Source organism: Choloepus didactylus, chromosome 11 (genome assembly GCF_015220235.1).
Source record: "Choloepus didactylus isolate mChoDid1 chromosome 11, mChoDid1.pri, whole genome shotgun sequence".
In the NCBI taxonomy this organism is placed as follows: Eukaryota; Metazoa; Chordata; class Mammalia; order Pilosa; family Megalonychidae; genus Choloepus; species Choloepus didactylus.
Genome location: NC_051317.1, coordinates 58610210 through 58629852, shown reverse-complemented (window position 1 = coordinate 58629852; position 19643 = coordinate 58610210). Strand labels below are relative to the sequence as shown.

At 45.3% G+C, this 19643-nt stretch overlaps 1 protein-coding gene across 1 annotated transcript in view; it reads right to left on the bottom strand.

Annotated features, from left to right (window-relative positions):
- Positions 1 to 14812, bottom strand: part of PDZD2 (PDZ domain containing 2) — a 410031-nt gene extending 395219 nt beyond the window's left edge. Inside the window, exon 1 of the mRNA XM_037798732.1 lies at positions 14727 to 14812. The gene's annotated coding sequence lies outside the window, so the exon portion shown is untranslated. The remainder of the gene's footprint in view (positions 1 to 14726) is intronic.
- Between the last annotated feature and the right edge of the window lie 4831 nt (positions 14813 to 19643).

Genomic DNA, 19643 nt, shown 5'->3' with positions numbered 1-19643 from the left:
TTTTAAACACAATGTGCTAAGGAGAAAATACAGCTGAAAGGGGGGGTTATGAGGTCTCAGGGTGGAGTTTGCAATGTTGGAATAGAGTGGCCTGTTACTGAGAAGGTGCCGTTTCAATTTTGACCTGAAGGAAGTGAGGGAGCAACTCCTTCAGCCACATGAAGGCAGGTCTTCCAGGCAGAGGAAACAGCAGGTGCAATGGCCCTGAGGCAGGCGCATGCCAGTGTGGCTGGAGCAAAGTGAATGAGACACAGTCAGAGAGGTAAGGGCAGGGGACGTGGGGAGAACACCTAGTAGGCTCTAAGATGAGCTTGGCTCTTACTCTGAGTGAGACAGTGGGGAAGTTACGTCAGGGTTTAAGCAGAGGAGGAACATGTCTGACATACATTTTCCTAGAATCCTGGCTGCTCTGTTGAGACTAGACTGTCCAGGGTCAACATCAGTTGAGAGAATCCTAAAATAGTCCATGGATTGCTTGGATGAGGGGAGACGTGATGGGCAATGGTCAGATTCTGGATATATTTTGAAGAACGAACCAGAGAAGGAGCATCTGGAAGGGGCAGGGTTGGGAATCAGAAATTCCAATCAGGAAGTCCAATCAATCAGGAATTCTGATCAGGAAGTCTGAGAATGATCATTAGCCATTCCAAGGAAACGTTAAGTAGGTAGTTGTATATGCAAGCGTTACAAAATGAAGATGTATTGGTGAGAGTTCTTAGCTTATGGATAGCATTTAGAGCCAGCAGGCTGAATCTCAAAGGCAGTAAATGCAGAAAGAAAACCCAGAAATCCAAGGACAGAGCTGTGGGGCACCCCGCAATAAGAGGTGGGAGAGATGAGGAGACAGCTAGGAACACTGGCCAGTGCATGAGGAGGAATGCCTGGGGAGTGTGGTATACAAAGAGCAAGGGAAGACAGCATTTTGAGAATACAAGAGGAAAGACCACGTCAAATGCTCTAAGGGGCCAAAAAAGAAGCCCAGAACCAATCCCTGGATTTAGCTGTGTGGATGTCTGCTCATGACCTCAAAATGAGCTGTTTGTAATGTGCAGCAAAGTGGAAAACCACTTCTCTAGGGGTTCACATTCTTCTGCTCTCAGCTTAAACTATATATTGAATGTCTGTCTTCCACACTAGAATCTAAGGGCCTAGCATATAACTGGTCTCAAAATATTTGATTTACTGAAAGAATGAATAGGACTGCAAAAGTGTGATGTTCTTTAGGTAGTTCATGAAACCATCTAAATCATCAGGGTGAAAAGTAGAAGATTCCTGTCCCCATATATCCTAAATTATAACTAACATTGCCTAGATTTCCTGTCTCCCCAATTAGATTATAAATTTTTGAAGGACACAGTCATTTCAGACTATGGTGATCTTCCTGAATTAGCTAATTTTCCCATGATGCGCTCTGTGACCTAAAGTGTGGTCCAGGTTTTTCTGTCCCACCCAGACTTTCTGCACTGACACTGGTTTCATTCATTTAAAAACCTTCATCAAGGGCCTGTTATGTTCCAGGTGCCATACTAGGTGTTTTGAGTCATCGTATCAAACAAAATATGGTCTCAGTCTGGAAGAACTTTCCAGTCTAGTGTTTCTGACCCAGGGTTGACATCAACTTAAGCAGATGCTCTGGCTTCACTTTGGATGCTCCATTGGGATAGAGCACAATGTTGCAAACCCCAGATTTCACACAGGCCAAGATACATCTCTATCAACAAATATGCCAAGGGGGTTTTTAGCCAGTCTCAAGTTCCTAGCAAAAGTGAGGTTAAGGAGGCTCGCCAAGTTCTTGAAATAACGTTTTCTCCATTGTTTCTCCCCTTGGCCTAGGAGACAGTTAAACAATGTGATACAATTTGACAACATACGGCAATATGAATTTTATTATTTTTATTGCTCATTCATAGAATATGATGTGTATATATCTTTCTGTCTATGTGGCATGTGTTAAATATGTGTTAGCTGAATGAAAAATAATTAAAAAGCTGATGTGGATGCAGTGAGGATAAAGTACAACCTCTATGAAAGAAGTGAGAGTCATGTAGAGAGAATAATGCCATCCCCTTCAAATGTTTGCTGAGATTCTATAGTTTTCAAGGGCTTTAGGGGAACTCTCCACCTCTTACTCTGCAGGCATACCACTGCTAGCAAAGCTCACGTGCTGGGTCAAGATGACAATGGGTAACTAGCAGTTGAGAAAGAGTTATAAAAAATAATAAGTCCAATCCCTGCAGTGCACAGATTGCAGCACAAATTTTAACCAGTGGAAATCCAGAAGCTCTTCTTAACCCAACAAATGAAAACTGGGGAGGGTGGGGATATTTCACATCAGAACAGTGCACACAATTCACGGCAGCCTCCGCTGTGATGACCCACCTGCCTCTTAGCAGGAACAATGAGCAGCACCTCTTTGGCTTATGCTAAAAATTAAGGACACCACCAATGAGTGACACTTGACATACACAGCCCTCTGGGTAACGTTCTGGTTACCATAGCAAACCCCACTCACGACAGCAAGAAGTGGTATGCTGATGTCCGAAATGGTCAAGAATTCTGTCTCTGCAGGAAAGCAGCTATATTTGACAGATACGCTAATCAGCCACCATAGCCCTTTCTATGATAATTCCAACCTACATCTGTGGGTGTTGGCTATTCTCATAATTACCATTTGCCTGAAGTGTACGAGTTTCTTGTTTGATGTTTATTTACCTGGATGCTGATGTAATTCTCAAGATGGAAGTTATTTTAAAAAGGAAGTCCAACCACAGGGAAAGGAACAGATGGCTGATTTCTCATTCTCCCCACTCTTCAACCTTGGCAGAGGTAACTTCAAGGCACCGTACCCGGCAAGAACCTCTCTTTTGGGGTTCCATGACTGGTCCAAAGCTGGGGGTAGGGAAATGGCCCAGTCACAAAAGGTTCTTGCTGTCAAACAATCTAAAAATGAGGTTCAGGTTCTCACCCTAGGGTTCTATCAATGGGGAGGAGGTGTGTAGGCAGAAAAGACCAAACTAAGAAAAGTGTTGGTGTGTAAGGAGAACCAGGAAGACGAAGACCTAAAGGCATCTTCTAAATGTAAATAAATCTTACCTTTGCATGTAAGAACTCAGACTGGGCATCTCTCCCTTTCTTTAAGTGTTCAAGGAAGAGGATTTGAGCCATCAAATCTTAGGATGGATCAGAAAAAGTCTTGAGCCTAAAAGACCCAAAGTGGAAGACATGAACTTCTCAGCTTTTCAAGTTTAAGTCCCAAGGTCAACTTTTCAAAGAGAAGTTTGAAGTCTGAGTAAGCATATTTTTTCCCTGTGTCCTAACAATCTGTGGCCTACATTTATGAGCAGGAAAATTAATTAGAAAACTCAGAGTTTGTAGGGACTTTAGGAATCCTGGGCAGTTCCTGCTTTTTTTTAGAGATTGTATATGGAATAATGTTTAAGAACATGGACTTAGGGGTCAGAGAGCTCTGAATTTAAATCTTTGCTCCAACTCTCAATAGATGTATAACCTCAGGTAAATAACTTAACCTTCCTGAGCCTAGGTTTGCTCAGCTGAAAAAATAAGGATAAATGGGCTCAGTGCCTGGAATTTAGTGTTCAATTTAGTCAAGAAATATTTACTGAGTGCCTAACGGTATGCCAGGTACTGGCATTACATTCATCCCAACAGGTGAGATTGACAATAAACAAAGGAAAGGCCTTATTCTGCATGATTTTTCTGTAAACCTACAACTGCTCCAATAATCATTTTAAAAGAATTTATTACAAACAGAACAGGGGTAATGAGATAGAGGGCACCTGGGGGCAGCCATTTTAGATTAATTGGTCATAAGAAGGATTGTGAAAGGAAGAAGCTTCCAGGCAGGACAGAGCTTGGTGTGTTCCAGAACAGAAAGTGGGGTAGTGTCTGGGACGGAGATGAGGACAATGAGTGGTAACAGAGGAAGATATCAGAGAGGCAGATCAGGACAAGGGCCTGGACTCTATTCAAATCCCTGGTTTTAAAACTGGGGAGTGACATGACTTGATTTGTGTATTTAAAGGGTCCCTCTGGCTGCTAGGGAGAAAGGGCCAGGGGACAAGAGTTCCCTCAGGAGGCCCAGTTATGAGACTCCTGTAGCAGTGGTCCAGGGACAAGATGGCGGTGACCTGAACTAGGATGGTGGCTGGAAGGTACCCAGAAGGGATCCTGAAGGAAGGGCCACCAAGGCTCACCCCTGGATTCGGTTGGGGGGTGTGCGGAAATGAGAAGAATGAAGGGTGGTGTGGTAGTTTGAAGCTGTTATGTACTCCAGAAAGGGCCATGATCTTTATTATTATTATTATTATTTTATTAGAGAAGTTGTGGGTTTATAGAACAATCATGCATAAAATACAGGGTTCCCATACACCACTCTACCACCAACACCTTACACACACACACAGTATGATAAATCCAAGTCAACAGTAGTCCTGAAAACCCTAAAGAATACCTGGATCCCTATCTGAGATTCTATAAAAGTTTCACTCACTAAGTTTTTCTTCAGAAACTTAAATCCTCTAGAGAACTTCTACGCCAGCTAAGTCCCCAAACCCAGAGGGAATAGCCTCTTCAAGAACATCAATCAGAAGTGTCCCCCTTTCCCAAGAGGCCATGTTCTTTTAATCCATTTCCGTGGGTGAAGACCTACTGTGGGTGGGACCTTTTGATTAGGTTATTTCAGTTGAGATGTGACCCACATCATTCAATGTGGGTCTTAATCCTCTTACTGGAGTCTTTTCTAAGAGGATAAAACACAAACAGAAACAGAGAGATGAAATTAAGAGAAGCTTACAGAGAAAAGCTCCAGAGAAGCTGAGAGAAGGAAGCCACTGAAGCCAGAAACTGAAAGCAACAAAACCCGGGAGCGATGGACCAGCAAACATTGCCATGTGCCTTGTCATGTGACAGAGGAGTGCCAGGTGCTGGCAGCCCGTCTTCAGAGTCCAGGTATCAACCTGTTGATTTCTTAAATTGGTCATTTTCACAGCCTAAGAACTAAATTTTAAGTTAATAAATCCTCATTGTAAAAGCCAAACCATTTCTTGTATATTGCATTTAATCAGCTTTCCCAAAGTAAATCAGGTGGTTTCTAGGCTTTTGGAATGGGCCTTTGGGTGAATGGTGGTGCTATTTACTGAGGTGGCAGAAGGGGAAGGGAAGAACAAGCCTGAGAGAGGAAGATCAGGGAATGCATTTTGTTATGCTAGCTCTGAGATGTCTATTACATACCCATGTGAGACATCAAGTAGACAGTAGGGCACATGAGTCTGGAGCTGGGTGGAGAGGACAGAACTAGGGACAGAAATTTAGGAGGCAAATCCTTGAGGTAGGTAAAGCCTTGAGGCAGATGAGATTTTCTAGGGAGAGAGAGAATAGCTAGAGAAGAGGATCCAAGGTCATGTCCTGGGGCAGATATCATAAAACAATGACTATTAGCTGTTACTATTTTCAGTACACTGGGAAGGAGAAAGTTGGTCAAGTATTGTGTATCATATCTTTGTATCCATCTACCCACCCACTCATCCTTCCATCTATTCATTCCATAAACAACCACTGAGCACCTTCACTGACAGGAAACAGAGAGCAATGGTGAAGAATATGAGCTCTGAAGCCGGACTGCCTGTATTCAAACCGCAGCTCCTGCCATTCCCAGCTGTGTGACATTGGAAAATGTGCTTAACCACATTGCACCTGCATGTCCCCATGTGCAAAAGGGGGTGTGGTGGGTTGAATGACGGCTCCCAGGAAGATATGTCCATGTTCTAGAACCTCTGAATATGACCTTATTTGGAAAAAGAGAATTTTCAGATATAATTAAGTATCTCAAGATGAGATCAACCTGGGTTATCCAGGCAGGCCCTACATCCTATGACAAGTGTCCTTATAAGAGACACACAAAAGAAAGACACATAGAACAGGGGAAGACACAGATACACACAGGAGAAGGCAATGTGAAGTCAGAGGCAGAGATGGGAGTGATGCAGCCACAGAATGGCAACAGCCCCCAGAAACCGTAAGAAGCAAAGGAGAATTCTTCCCCAGAGCCCCCAGAGGAAGGCACCTTGATTCAGACTTTTCCCTCCAGAACTGTGAAAGAATAAATTTCTGGGTTTTTTAAACCATGAAGTTGGTGGTAATTTGTTATGGCCTCCCTAGGAAACTAAGCCAGGATTTTAACAGGATAAAATCAGGTTCTCATGAGGATTAAATGAGCTAATATATTTAAGGTGTCTAGAACACTGCTGTCAAATAGTGAACACTCAAATAGTTTTAATTTTTACCAATGCACCAGACACTGCACTGAGTCTTAGAGAGCAGAGATCCTGAAGATAAAGATGGAGCCCAGCAAGCTGAAAAAGTGAGGGACCAAAACATGGGAAAGGCACGCAGGTGCTAGGTCTATCTCCCAGGTGCTGCAAATTGCTGAGCTCTGCTTCACAGGAGCCACCCATAAAGAAATAAATAAGCCTTGCATCTGCTCAGGTTTTGAAAGATGAGAAGTAGGTCCAGAGAGAGGTTAATACAATGCTTTCTGGTACCTTCCCCTCCTCTTGCCATCTCACTGCCTGCTCCCTCATGAGAATCCCTGCTGATGAGGACACATGAAGTCCATTTTCTGGGGACAGCTGTCTGTTCATTTAGCCTAATGATATTGGGAATAACGGTGACCAGTGTGGGGTAGGGATGGGAGAGTAGGCAGGGGAAAACTGCAGAGGAAAGCTATGCCAATTCTGTACGCTGAGTGATTTTGTAATAATATTTTCACGGCTGCTTTAGCCTTGGAAGTTAATTTTCTTCACCAGGAGACCCATATAGCACAATCTAGTTTTACCCAAATCTCTATAAAATACACTGTGCCAAAAAGAGGGGGAGGGGGAAATCCAACTTAAGCACAGCTGAAATCAGTTTATAAGTATCCATTGGCCAACACTCAAAAACGTAAAGTTTATTGATGTCTTGCTTTATTAAACCTGGCTCCATTCTCATGTTCTTAGATGTAGAAAGAGAAATTGTGCACAGACTTGAAGAGAATTTGTGATTATATTTGATCACCTGCATGCAACTATAAGTCATGTCAGGAACCACTTAATATGCACAGTGTGGAGGGGTCAGATGGTTGAAAGCACTTCTGGTGGTCTAACCACTGACACTCTTGGGAGGTGAGGGGAATTACTGGGTGTTCGAACTCAAAATATTATGGCTTAACCTGAAATACACTTGCCTCTCTACTCTCCATGAAGAGAGTCTTGTGGCATATTGGAATTACAGTGACATCCCGGCTCCTGTAAACCGGACAAGCCAGCCTCACATTGCATTAACTTCTGAAAAGTGATGCTCTTTGGTGGACGGACAAAAGAACTGATGTTATTCTATCTCCTCCTATTTTCATTTCCTAGGCTGGCTGCTCCAAAGCAAATACTGTGAAAATGGTGCAGCTTCAACAATGGGAATTTATTCACTTACGATTAGAGTCCAGGACAATGTCCAAATCAAGGTATCATCAAACTAATGCTTTCTTCCCAAAGACTGGCTCCTGGTGATCCCTGGCTCCTCTGCCACATGGCAAGGCACATGGAGGTGTCTGCTGGTCTCTCCTTTTTCTTCCAGTATTCATTGATTCCAGCATTTTGCTTCTCTGGCTTTCTCTCTCTTCCTGTGTTCATACCATTTATAAAGGACTTCAGTAAGAGGACTAAGACCCATCCTGATTGAAGTGGGACACACCTTAACTGAAGTAGCCTCATCAAAAGGCCCTACTTACAATGTGTCCACACCCACAGGAATGGATTAAATTTAAGAACATGTTTTTCTGAGGTACATGCAGTTCCAGACCATCACAGCCCCCAAATATACCAAGATCTCACTATGAATGTCTGTAGTCAGACAAGCCTCCAGGCAAGCAAACCTGGCTGGCACCCTTTTTTCCCTACCACCTTTCTATGATGCCCAGAGGCCTTCCCTGTGGAGCTGTCCAGTTCCCCCACCCTCTCCTGGGTACACCAGGGCCCCAAATTCCCTATCTCCCACCCTTCTTCCTGTCACATCTGTTCCTCAACCAGCAGCTCTGAGCCAGGAGCTGTCTTTGGATGTTTCACAGCATAAGCCTGCCCCTGCTCCTGGGCAGGGCCGTCTGTGTTGTGTGGGCACTGGCTTTATTTTTAGCAAAGGAGGATGCTCTTTCTTCAGAGGCTAGGACAACGAGGGGTGTGTGTTTAAACCTGGATGATTCAATTGAGGTGGGAGAATTAGGTAAATAAAGCTCAGTGCTTAAAAGGCCAAGGTGTACGAGTGGTGATAAAAAGTAGACCAAGAGTGGCTCAGCTCAAATTCCTTTCTACTTCCGCTAAAATACCTCAGAAATCCCAGTCTGTGGTATCAGTCTTTTAATGGCCAAATATTCTATGGGAGCCCCTCCCAGAGATACTGTTAAAGCCCAAAATATTCTATCTGGAAGGGGCTGAATTTACTTCAACCTGAAGGCAGGATATTGGATTATGCTCTTTCAAGAACTTGAAATACTTAAATTTGTGATTTTTTATCCTTATGTGGATTTCTAAACATTTCAGGCCACCTCAGATAACAAAGCTTCCCCTATCGCCTTGCTATTATTTTCCCCCAAAGCTTGCAACCACAGTGTGTGAAAAAGAGTCTTTTTTGTAGTGAAATCTGTGCCCCCCAACCCAGCTTCTCCAAAATCTCTTCATGTATCCTAGAGTGTTTTATAGGACACAAAACCACTTTCTAACCTAAAAACAAATAATCCAAGAATAACAGAATTGGCCAGATGCTCAATACTATCTGGTTTCATTAGATTGCTTCATAAAGAGAGTTAATTCTTAAGTTTCTGATTTTCTGCATGTTAATAGCCCAGACACTGTTCACTTTGAATGGATTCATGGAGGTGATGCAAGCATCGAGAAGCCAGCACTGCTCAGATGGGGACTGTGTCCCGGCCCCATTAGAGAGTGAGGGATAGAGAAGATGCTACTGGCACCTGAGAGAGGCCACAGCCAGTGGCAGCCCTACTTCCCAGAGACTTCAAAGACAAATGTGTCTTCTCCCCACACTTACTGCCTTAACAAGCCATCTCTCAGCTCAGCTGGCCTTATCAGATCACAAAGGGCCTCTTCAACTATTGAGTTTTCAAACCGTAAATGCTCCCAGTGTTTTCGTGAACACATTTGTAAACAGAACGCAGAGCCCTTTATAACACAGACAATTCAAGTCTGAATCAGACCTAGCTTCAAGTTCTGCCTCTGCCCAGAACTGCAGAACCCATGGGAAATGTATTCTTTCCCAATTCCATTATTTTTCTCTTTCTAGAATTTGGATATTTTGAGACCCAAATTTTTTAATGCCATAAAAGGACCTCTCATTTTATATGCAACCTATGCATAAGCCCAAAGGATAATATAATCTAGACATAGATGCTCATAATGGAAAATAAATAAAAAATTATTTGAGAGGAGTTTTCAACACTTCTATTCCCTTAAAAAAAAATTCTGCACATTTCCTCCAAATTTAATTTAATTTGGCACACATCTACTGAGGGTTTTATAAATCAAATTAAGTGCTCCTCTTCCTCCCTTTTCACGAAGTGAGAATATTTATTTAATCTTTCCAAGTATAATCACAGAGTCATTAATAAAGCCAAGAGGCTATGCAGAGTTTTCATTCTCCCCCACTCACCTGCGTTTTGCACAATTGCAATTATAAGACATTTCCCCAGATAAAGAAATTATAGGTTGTGATTCTAGTTCCAGTTTTCACTAGAGTGAACCAAGTCTTCTGCTTTTCTGGGCTCAGCTTCCTCAAATGCAGGAATTGGCAAATGTGAATGCATCGCCCCTTTCAAACCATGGAAGTCAAAGGGAAGAAGGGGGTGGGGGATGGGGTGGAGGGGAGCAAAAGGAAATTCTTCAGGTTCTCCCTGCTTTGAGCCCAGGCCACTTGCCCTTTGCATACGAAAGTGAAATACAGGTGTATCTGCTGCAACAAAGCAAAAGACATCATGAAACACTGGTTAAGGTCAGAGTAGGGTGGCTTGACTGCTCAGCATGGTCCTCAAAGCTAAAAGCAAGCCTCTGTCAGGTCTATTTGCCTGGGCCCTCACTGACTTCAGTGAAGAGTTTCTTCATTTCTCAACACACCATCAAAGGACTCACTATGCACCAGGAAGTGCTGTCACTGAGGGGTTCGTATACATACCTCAGGACCTCTTTTGATTCCTCCTAATCAAACCCTGGAACATAGACAGCGTACTAATTTTACATATGTGGAAACTGAGGCTCCAAATCTGATAGGAGCTGCTCAGCGAGAAGTTCTCACTGAGCCCTGCTAGGATTTCAGCCAAAGCCTTTGATCCCAGCTCAGGAATTCTTCCATTTTCTCTTGGCGTCCTCATACCCGGGCCAGCCAGCAGCGCACTGCAGCCCCTCCTGACCAGCCCCCAGCCTCAGGGGGGGCCCTCCCAGCTTTCAGCTCCTGTGTTAGTGACAAGACCTGCTGCTTCCCTCTCACCTTACCCTCCTACCTCCTACCTCCCGGGGAGGGCCTTTCTCCTTCCTCCCACAAGCTCCGGACTGTCTAGGGCCTCTCCCCTCCCTAACACCCCTTATTTTGCATCTCCATTCTCTCCCACTTCTTTTGTTTACCCGGCATGCTGGGGAGAGGGAATTGGGAAACTCCCCTGAATAAACCATCCCTCAACTCAACCATTCACTCAAGATACTCTCTGGAGTATTTTTAACTGGCAAATTTGTGGATCCATTAGTCTATACCACACCCCCCCCCCCCACACACACACACACATACTGCCTTAGCGCCATTTTCTTCTTCATCCCTTGTACCTGGCTTCCCTGTCCCATCGTAGACAGTGTGTCCTTGGGCCCTCATTGTCAAGGGCCTTTTCCATCACCCTCCTGGGATGTTGGCCCTTCGTGGACTCTCCTGACTCCAGCTGTTCACCTGCCCCTTCAGAGGCTGGCCTGCCTGGCTCTTCCTACCCCTTAAACACAACTCTCTGTCCTCCACATCCTACCTGGTATTGCCGGGACACTGAGTGCAGAAGGAAGAGGTTAAAAATTGTTGAGTCTTCCTGAAAACAATTATATAGTAATGTAGATTACAAGGGGTGACAGTGTGACTGTGAAAACCTTGTGGATCACACTCCCTTTATCTAGTGTATGGATGGATGAGTAGAAAAATGGGGATAAACACAAAATGACATAGGGTGGGATGGGGGAGATGATTTGGGTGTTCTTTTTTCACTTTAATTTTTTATTCTTATTCTGATTCTTTCTGATGTAATGAAAATGTTCAGAAATAGATTGTGGTGATGAACGCATAACTATATGATTGTACTGTGAACAGTGGATTGTATACCACGGATGATTGTATGGTATGCGAATATATTTCAATAAAACTGAATTTAAAATAATAGAAAAAAATTGTTGAGTCTTTAAGAGTCTTTCCTCTTAGAGAGAGTCAGCCTCCCTTCAGGTTTGGTCCTGACCTTTTTGTGGGTTTTTCTTCTTTGGGATTTTCCCCCTTGAGGCCTCCTTCCAACAAGGACACCTGTTTGCTCCCTGCACCCACCTCCCCCCTTCTCCCCCTAGTCACTTAGGCCCACATAATCTATGCAAAGGGAGTTACCACAGCTCTGTGTTATCTCGCCCAGTTCACCAGGCTGGTGCTTCCGAGTCCGAGTTGGGATGACACCCTAGAGAACAATCAGACTGAAAGGGGCTGCCTCTCTCCATGCCAAACCTGAGGAGGGTGACTGGTGGGGGCCTTATCTGGCCACCGATAGGATAAGGTCCTAGAGAACCAGGCTCAGGGCAGCACACTGGCACTCTAACAGGGTCCATAGGAGCAGAGTAGTGGTCCAAAGGTAGGACAGCCCAAGGCAGCTGAGAATTCACAGAGAACCAGGCCCTGGAGCTGGGTCTTGAAGACAAAGTTCATCAGGATGATCAGGGGAGAAAAGCAAGTCCAGGACCCCCTATCACCCCCACCCCCCTCAAGTAAAGCAGCATGATGCAGGCAGACAGACAGCAAGGCAGGTCAGGAGGTATGTAGCTTATATATGGGTGTGATGGGGGAAGAAGGGAAGTACAGCAGGAGAGAAGTTTGGGGAGGCACAAAGGTTTCCTGTTGGTTGAATGTTAAAATTCCAAACAGTTCCCTATTTCTAGCAACTGTATTCATGCTCAGAACCTCCAGGTGATCTTTGTTTCTTCTCTTGCTCCAAATCCAACCAGTTCCCACACACTTCAAACCCATGCCCGATGAGTATTGCGTAGCACCCAGGAGCTCAGACCTTCTTTAGCTCTCTCCCCCTATCTTATTACAGTCACCTTCTTCCTGGAGCCCTTACCTCTCAACTTGCCCCAATTCCAATTCTTTCTGCAAGAGACCAGATTAATCACCCTAAAGCACATATCTCATCCTGACCCATGCTTACTCAAAAAGGCCAAACATCTCTCTACAATCTGCAGAACTAAGCTGCTCCAAGTTCTCGGCTCGTCTGGCATTGCTCTTGTAAGGGCTGCATCCTAATTCAGGATCACGCCTCTCCCCTTCACAACCTCCTGCCGCAGCCCTCCGCATCCTCTCAGTCAAAAGTGATTTCTTTCTCCTCTGTGTTCCCAAATGTTTTATATGGACCACTCTTCAGCTGCTTTATTCATTCACTCATCCCTTCATTCAATAAACCAGAGGCGCACTGGTTTGCATCATAACGTTTGGTCTACTTATCTCAATTTGCCTGCTAAACTGAAACTGACAGCAAGTAGGGAGCTTCTTTCTTCTGCGTGCGTCCCCAGGAACCGCTAAGCCCCTGGCACAGCAAACCATAGGTACTCCAAAAATAAAATGGTTGAAATGAACATAGAAATTATTATAAGCTTCCTTAAACAGTAAACTACCCTAAGAGCATGCAGAATCAATTTCAATGATATAGACTTAAAGTACAATTTAGTATTTTTCCAAGGGCATATTAACTGCATCAAGAGAGGTACATTTACATACTTTGCATGATTCTGATTCTTCCTCTCCAGCACCTGACACCCCCCCCCCCCGTTCCTACAATCCCACCTCACCCCCACCCCCCAACACACACACAAACACTCACACTATGTGGTTATTAATAGAGCAGCGGTCCTTGGCCCATCCTCAAGGAAGAAGGAATTGATGAAGCCAGAACAACCACCTACAGCTAGGGGTGTGTTCTGGGACATTCTATTCCACCCCCACCAGCAGCCCTCCCACACTACACCTGCCAGCCTGCACCTACTTGACCTCCACCCAGCAGCCACAGACAGGAAAAGCTGGTCAGGACAGGCAGACCCCAAGGGGAAGGAGCAGCAGTGCCCTGAAGGTGCAGTGGGGGTCTGGGCAAGGCAGATCCAGAGCATCCATTTCTGCAGCCACACTGAAGGACCACCTCCCGTAGCTTCATCATGATTTGTTAAGGGATTCACATCCTCCCTAAGGGACCCTACCTCTGACACGGATGAGAGAGCCTTGGGCCAGCTGCCGGGGACAGATGCAGTTCATTCCTCCAGTGATCCCCCTCCCTCCAGTCCTCACTGCAGTTCTGGAATGCCCTCTTGCCTGCCACTCCAGTCTCTGCGTGCCAGACCTCATCCTCTTCTCACTCTTCGAGTGTCCCCTCAAGGTCTCTGCACAGGCCAGGGCTGGTGAGGACAGGCAAACTCCAGCCAGGGGCCCTCCACTCTCCCCCTACTCAATTCAGCCTTGGGCTTTAACGAATTTTCCAAGGAGCAGGAGAGACAAGCAGCCCAAAGGCCTAACACCAAAACCCATTGGAGAGAGAGAGGAGGGATGGGGAGACCAGGTTTGAGGAAGAAATCCACTTCAGAGCGAGAACAGGATTTCCCCAGAGAAATGCTCTCCATCTCCCTAGCAGATGCCGATAACCTCCCCAAAGACGCCCTTGCTCTCCGAGTGCCCCCTCCACTTTGAGCGTCTCTTCTCCCGGCAAGGGGGAGGCGAGAGAGGAAGAAGAGCGGGAGGACGGATCCCAACGCACTACCTGAGGTCTGAGGCCCAGAACGCGCTCCAGGCGGAGGTGGGGACAAGGCGACGGTCCAAAGATGGGGAGCAGGGCGCGCATACCGTCCGGGGCTCTCGGCCGGGTCCTAAGTGTCCCTGGCACTGCGCCTCGGGTTGTCCCCCGGTCGCGGTCCCGCTCTATCGGGCCCTCTCCCTGCCACTGCGCCCTCTCCATCCCCGGCCGGATGCGAGAGGAGTTTGCGCCGCCCAACGTGGGACCCCGGCTCGGCGCCCCGACCCATCGCCTAGCCCCGGCTGGGATACCCGCACCCGGATTTGTCGCTAAACTTTCTGGGGCACACACGATCTCCAGGGTGCCATCCCCCCCCCCCCCCACACACACACACACACTCCTATCCCGAGTCCCGAGTCCCTGCCGCAGCGGGACGGTCGCTTCACCTGCGCCCGGCTCGGCAGAGGCTCCCGCTGCTCCCAGGCGCCGCCCGGCAGTCCCCGCGCCGCTGTCACCGCCGGGGCCGCCGCCGCGCCTGCGGGGAGCTGCAGCGACGACAGTCGCCGGCAGCCGCGGGAGGCGAGATCCCCGGCGCCTTCGGCTCCGCCCTCGGCTCCGCGGGACCCTGCAGTCACCGCCCCACCGCCTCCCCCTGCCCGGGGCCGGCACGCACCGGCGCTGGGAGTCCACTCCTCGGCAGCCTCTCCCCGCTGCGCAGCGCGAGGGATCCACGGCGCCTCCAGGATGGGCGGGGATTCCCTCCCTCTGATTGATTCGAGGGGCTGGAACTCCCTTCCTGGAGTGACAGGGACGGAGGGCGGGGATTCCCCTGCAGGAATGACAAGGTGGGCGGGGATTCCCCCGGGCGAGCCCCACCGAGAACAGGGCGTCCCTCGCGGTAAAGCAGGAGTCCTGGTGCGCCGGCTTCACAAACCTGGGGATCCTGGGAGGAAAGGATCCCGGGAAATGGCAGCTCAGAATTTCTGTAGAGGCGGGACTTGGGGCGCCATCTAGGTGGAAGAAGGTGAGCTAAGGGAGTTGTCTTGAAGTTCCCTTTGCATAGCACTTTACATAGCATGGAGAAAAAAATGTCAAGTGCCTTATAAAGAATGGAGTGGAGAGTCCAAGGGAAATGGGAGAAGGAGGGGTTAACCGCTCGCTCCAAGCCGTCCTCGGCTTCTGGTCCTTGGGGTGCCCAAGTTACTTTAGCACTGGCATGAGACTTTCTTAGCACCTCAAAGCTACTTAATCCCTCAGTTAAGCACCCGCCACCCCCATCCCGCCTCCGGCAACGAAATCCTCAGGTGCAAAGTCCCATGGCCCCAGGGTGGTGGTTTTGGCTCTGGGAACAGCAGCCGGGAGCCCCTGCTGCGTGGACTGAAAGCCAATGTCATCTGCCCTTGGGCTTGTACCTGGTCACTCTGGGAACAAGAGCCTCTGACTCTTCCGGTCCTTCATTCTCATGGATTTTTTAGGGAGGCCTTCAAATATTTTTGGCTCTTTTTTGTCATCCTTGTCATTCTGCCTACCACAGAGAGAGGATGATAAGAACATAATAGGAGACTGCTCGGCTCTGCAAATTAAGCTCCCTTAAGAGGAGAAAGCTGGTCTTTTTCAATGCTAGCAGATAGCAGTGAAAACATATGAAAAATTACAAAACCTGGGATAATGAATAGTCGAATAATGCTTTTGACATTTTCTGCAGAACAGTAATTGGAAATCTTTGCTTTGAGTGGATGGGGATAGGGTGGGGCAGGGAAGTCTGCAGCTTTGCTCAGCAAGGTAATAAGCAGCAGGTCTCTTAGCAAGAGCAGACAGACATAGATCACTTGCACAGATGGGACAGAGATGTCCTACAGGGTCAGAGTCCAAGGTGGTCCCAAGGTATTGGGAGATGGTATTTTTGGCAGGGGTTGGGGTGGGCAAGTACTTAAATTCAGCTCTTCTTCAGCTTTTATAATTACCAGGCCATCAAGATCAATGCCTGCCCAAGAAAAGCTTCAAGGATTACAAGCTGTGCTATCTCAGGCACCCAGAGCTTCTCTTTTCGCATCTGTAAATAGAGAAAATATCTACTAGGCAAGATTGTTGTGAGGATCAGCAAAAAACATAGTTATTCAGCGTGGCACTTAAGAGGTGCTTAATGAAATGGTAACTTTTATCTAGAGAGGTATCATTAGGATACCATAAAAATCCTTCCAGAATCAAAATCTATTTGTTTCACAGTCCCAGTCCCATCTTCCATCTCTCTCTTTTCCAATTGCATGAGCCAGAAGAGGGCAGCCTTCTAACCTGGCATGTGCCTTTGTCCTTTGCCCCCATTAAAAGTTTGCCGAAGAAATGAATATGCAAATAAATTTGTCACTCCAAACATACTGCTATTTCTGCCAGACCCAACCCCTTCATTCCAGCCATGTACTCCTAACCTGCAAATGTCATTTCCTTTGCCAGAATAACCTCCTGTGTCTACTGAAATCCTATAAAATTACATGTTACCTCTTCTGGGAAGTCTTCTCTGATAAGCACAAAAATCAGATTTCCTCTCCCTCACTAATCTCTGCAGTGCTAGCACTTTCTGCAAATTGCTAATATAACCCTTGTCAGGTTGTGTTAAATTGTAGGAATTATCGTAATCTTCATTCTCTCCCATGTATTTTCAGCTTCTGTGTTCCTGGAGGTAAGACAACTTGATCTTATTATTTGTGTCCTCAAGGCCAAGCATGGCCCAGTGTCAGATCTGGTAGTCACTCAATAAATGTTTGTTGAATTAAAATGAATTGTACATATATAATCTTATCATCTGTCTTGTTTGGACATGTCTCTGCTGACCTGCATAAAATACTTCTAGCTTCAATTACTTGTCATCCACTATTTTCCAGATATTTTTTGGCAACTTCTTGGTTGCTAATAATAGCACCGCTCTTGTGAGGTCAGTCAAATGCATGGAAATTTTGTTTTGCCCTTGTCACCTTGTTAATTTGGAAAGCAGATTACTGAAGGCATTTAATTTCCAGTGTTTGGAGACCAAAATATAAATCCCCTTGCTAAATATTTAGTCACAGGCTAGCGCCTCCATTTCAGTTGCCATTTTAATTTATTGCTTTAAATAAATTTATTTAACTTATTGCTCATTATATATAGGACTGGGGAAGAGGTTGTATATAGAAAATCTAAGCCTTATGAACAAGGGAAGATAAAAATAAAGAAAAAAGGAAAAAAATATATTATCCTAGGCTACATGTATTGGTGATAGGTGCAATGGTGTAGTATATTTTAGGTGAGTCCAAGAAGATTCTCATGAACTGCAGAGGCCTTCTGTCTACCTCTGAACTTTCCCTATTGGTTCTACTATGAAGATAAATTACCCATCAGGAAGTTGGAGCTAATAGTGGAAGTTTCATCACCAACTCAAATGAAATATTGAAAACACCACTTTCCATCTCTCCTCCTCAGCTGTTCTTCCAAATAAGTTTTCCAGGGAGGAGGGAAAAGGAATCTTAGTCAACAATTGGCTCAATTCCCTTTCTTCTCCCATCCTTTGTGGCTTCATTTTATCTCCAAAACAGATTCTAGCTTTCTGTTTGCACAACTAATTACCCTTCTTTCTTTCTTCTGCAAATTCCTGTCCACTAGATCTTCCATTCATGATTTCGCATCAGAATGATCCATCCCCTGGCCAACAAAGGGCTTAAAAAGAACAACTAAGTATCATAGACAGTAAACCATTAATTCAGTGGAACCCAATCTCAGTGAACTTAAAAATTCAGATGCCCTGGCCTCACCTCCTGAGATCACCCTACACTGGATCTGTGTGGCACCCCAGATTCTACATTTCTAACACTTCAGTGATTGTAATTTATGATTTTTTTCTGTGCTCTCCCATACAGAATATACTGTCTCTCCTTTTGTTTATTTAGTTGCTAAGTCAATCCATTATCTTTAACTCTCAATCTTCCATTCATACTATGGGTGGTTTTTAATACAATTTTCAGAAGAAAAAAATGAATTATACACTAGCAAGTACAGGCCATGTATTACTTAAATTTCACAATTTATGTAGATGATTTAATAACACGTCCAGTCCTGGCTTACCCTACATGCTTAGAGTGCCAGCAATAAGGCTACTAATGAAGAGAGGGAGAGAGATTCAGCTTTGATTAATATAACCAGTATTTTGCAATCAGCATATAAAGAGAAGCTATTTTAGTTGCACATACACGTAGGTTTTATTTCACAGTTGGACTTTGTCTTTATTTTTGAATTACACAGAAGACAGAGCACCAGGGTCTTCTTGTATCACATTAGCATGGTTGTAAAAGCTACTTCCCACCCCACCCCCCCGGAAGTTGGTGAGCATGCATCCAGCCTCGTCCCCTACTACATCACATCAGGCTACAATTCAGTCACATCACTGTGTATGCAAATTTGCAGACTACTTTAAGGTAAGGTACTTCCTAACTTTCTCATTTTGTGCACAAGTTCTCATTTCCTGCTCCTATCTCCCCTGTTGATTATCCTTCTTGTTCTGTTCTGCACTGCTTATTTAAGGAAAAGCAACATTTTAAGTCAATCATATGCTATTTGTACTCCTTCATCAGATACTTCTACTTCCAGACATCTCCATTTAACGATCTCCCAAAAAGTAATTATAAAAATAAATATATTGCTTGTACATCTACTCAGTTTTCTTTTTGTTTTGTTTTTCTAATTTTACTTCCTTGCTCTTCATTGTCTCTTTTGCCATTCTTAGCATCTGTTTTTACTGGTACAACTAAAATATGCATGGAAATGAAAGACTGCTAAATGACAACTAGCCTAAACAAAGCAACAGAGAACAAGCACTCTATTCTGTATCCAACCATGATAAAACAGTGAAGTGCAGGGGGAACCTTGGGCAAGTTTTCTTAATATGGTGTTGTGAATTGAATTGTTACCCCAGTTTGGACATGTTCTTGGTCTTGGTCTGCATCTGACAGGTATAGACCCAATGTAAGTAAGATCTCTTTAAGATGTGACTTCAGCTAAGGTGTGACCCCCACTGAATCATGTTGGGCTTTAATCTGGGTTACTGGAGTTCTTTATAGGCAGAGTGAAAGTCAGATGGAGAGAGAAGCCAGGAGAGGCTGCTATGTCATTGCCATGTGACAGAAAAGCCAAGGACCAAGGTTCGTCAGCAGCCAGATCCAGAGCACCGCAGTCTTCTGGGAGAAAGCATCACCTTGCTGATGTGTTGAGTTTGGACTTCTCCTAGCCTCACAGCCATGAGCCAATAAATTCCCATGGCTTAAGCCAACCCACTGGATGGTATTTGTTTTAGCCACCAGGAAACTATAACATATGGGGATAATGATACCTGCCTCTAAAGTCCCATTAGGATCTTAAGTCCCCAGTGAGATCATAGATGCGAAACTACTTTGAAAAAAATTTGAAGGTCTCTTCATATGAGGAGGTGAGAGCAATAGCTCTTTTAATGGCTATTTCAGTTTGTCATAAGTGTATATGAAGAAAAGGATTTACATTTCATCTCAATAAACAGCGAGAATAACCATCATCAATGACTTATTTGCATGATATATGAATTAGTGGGTCA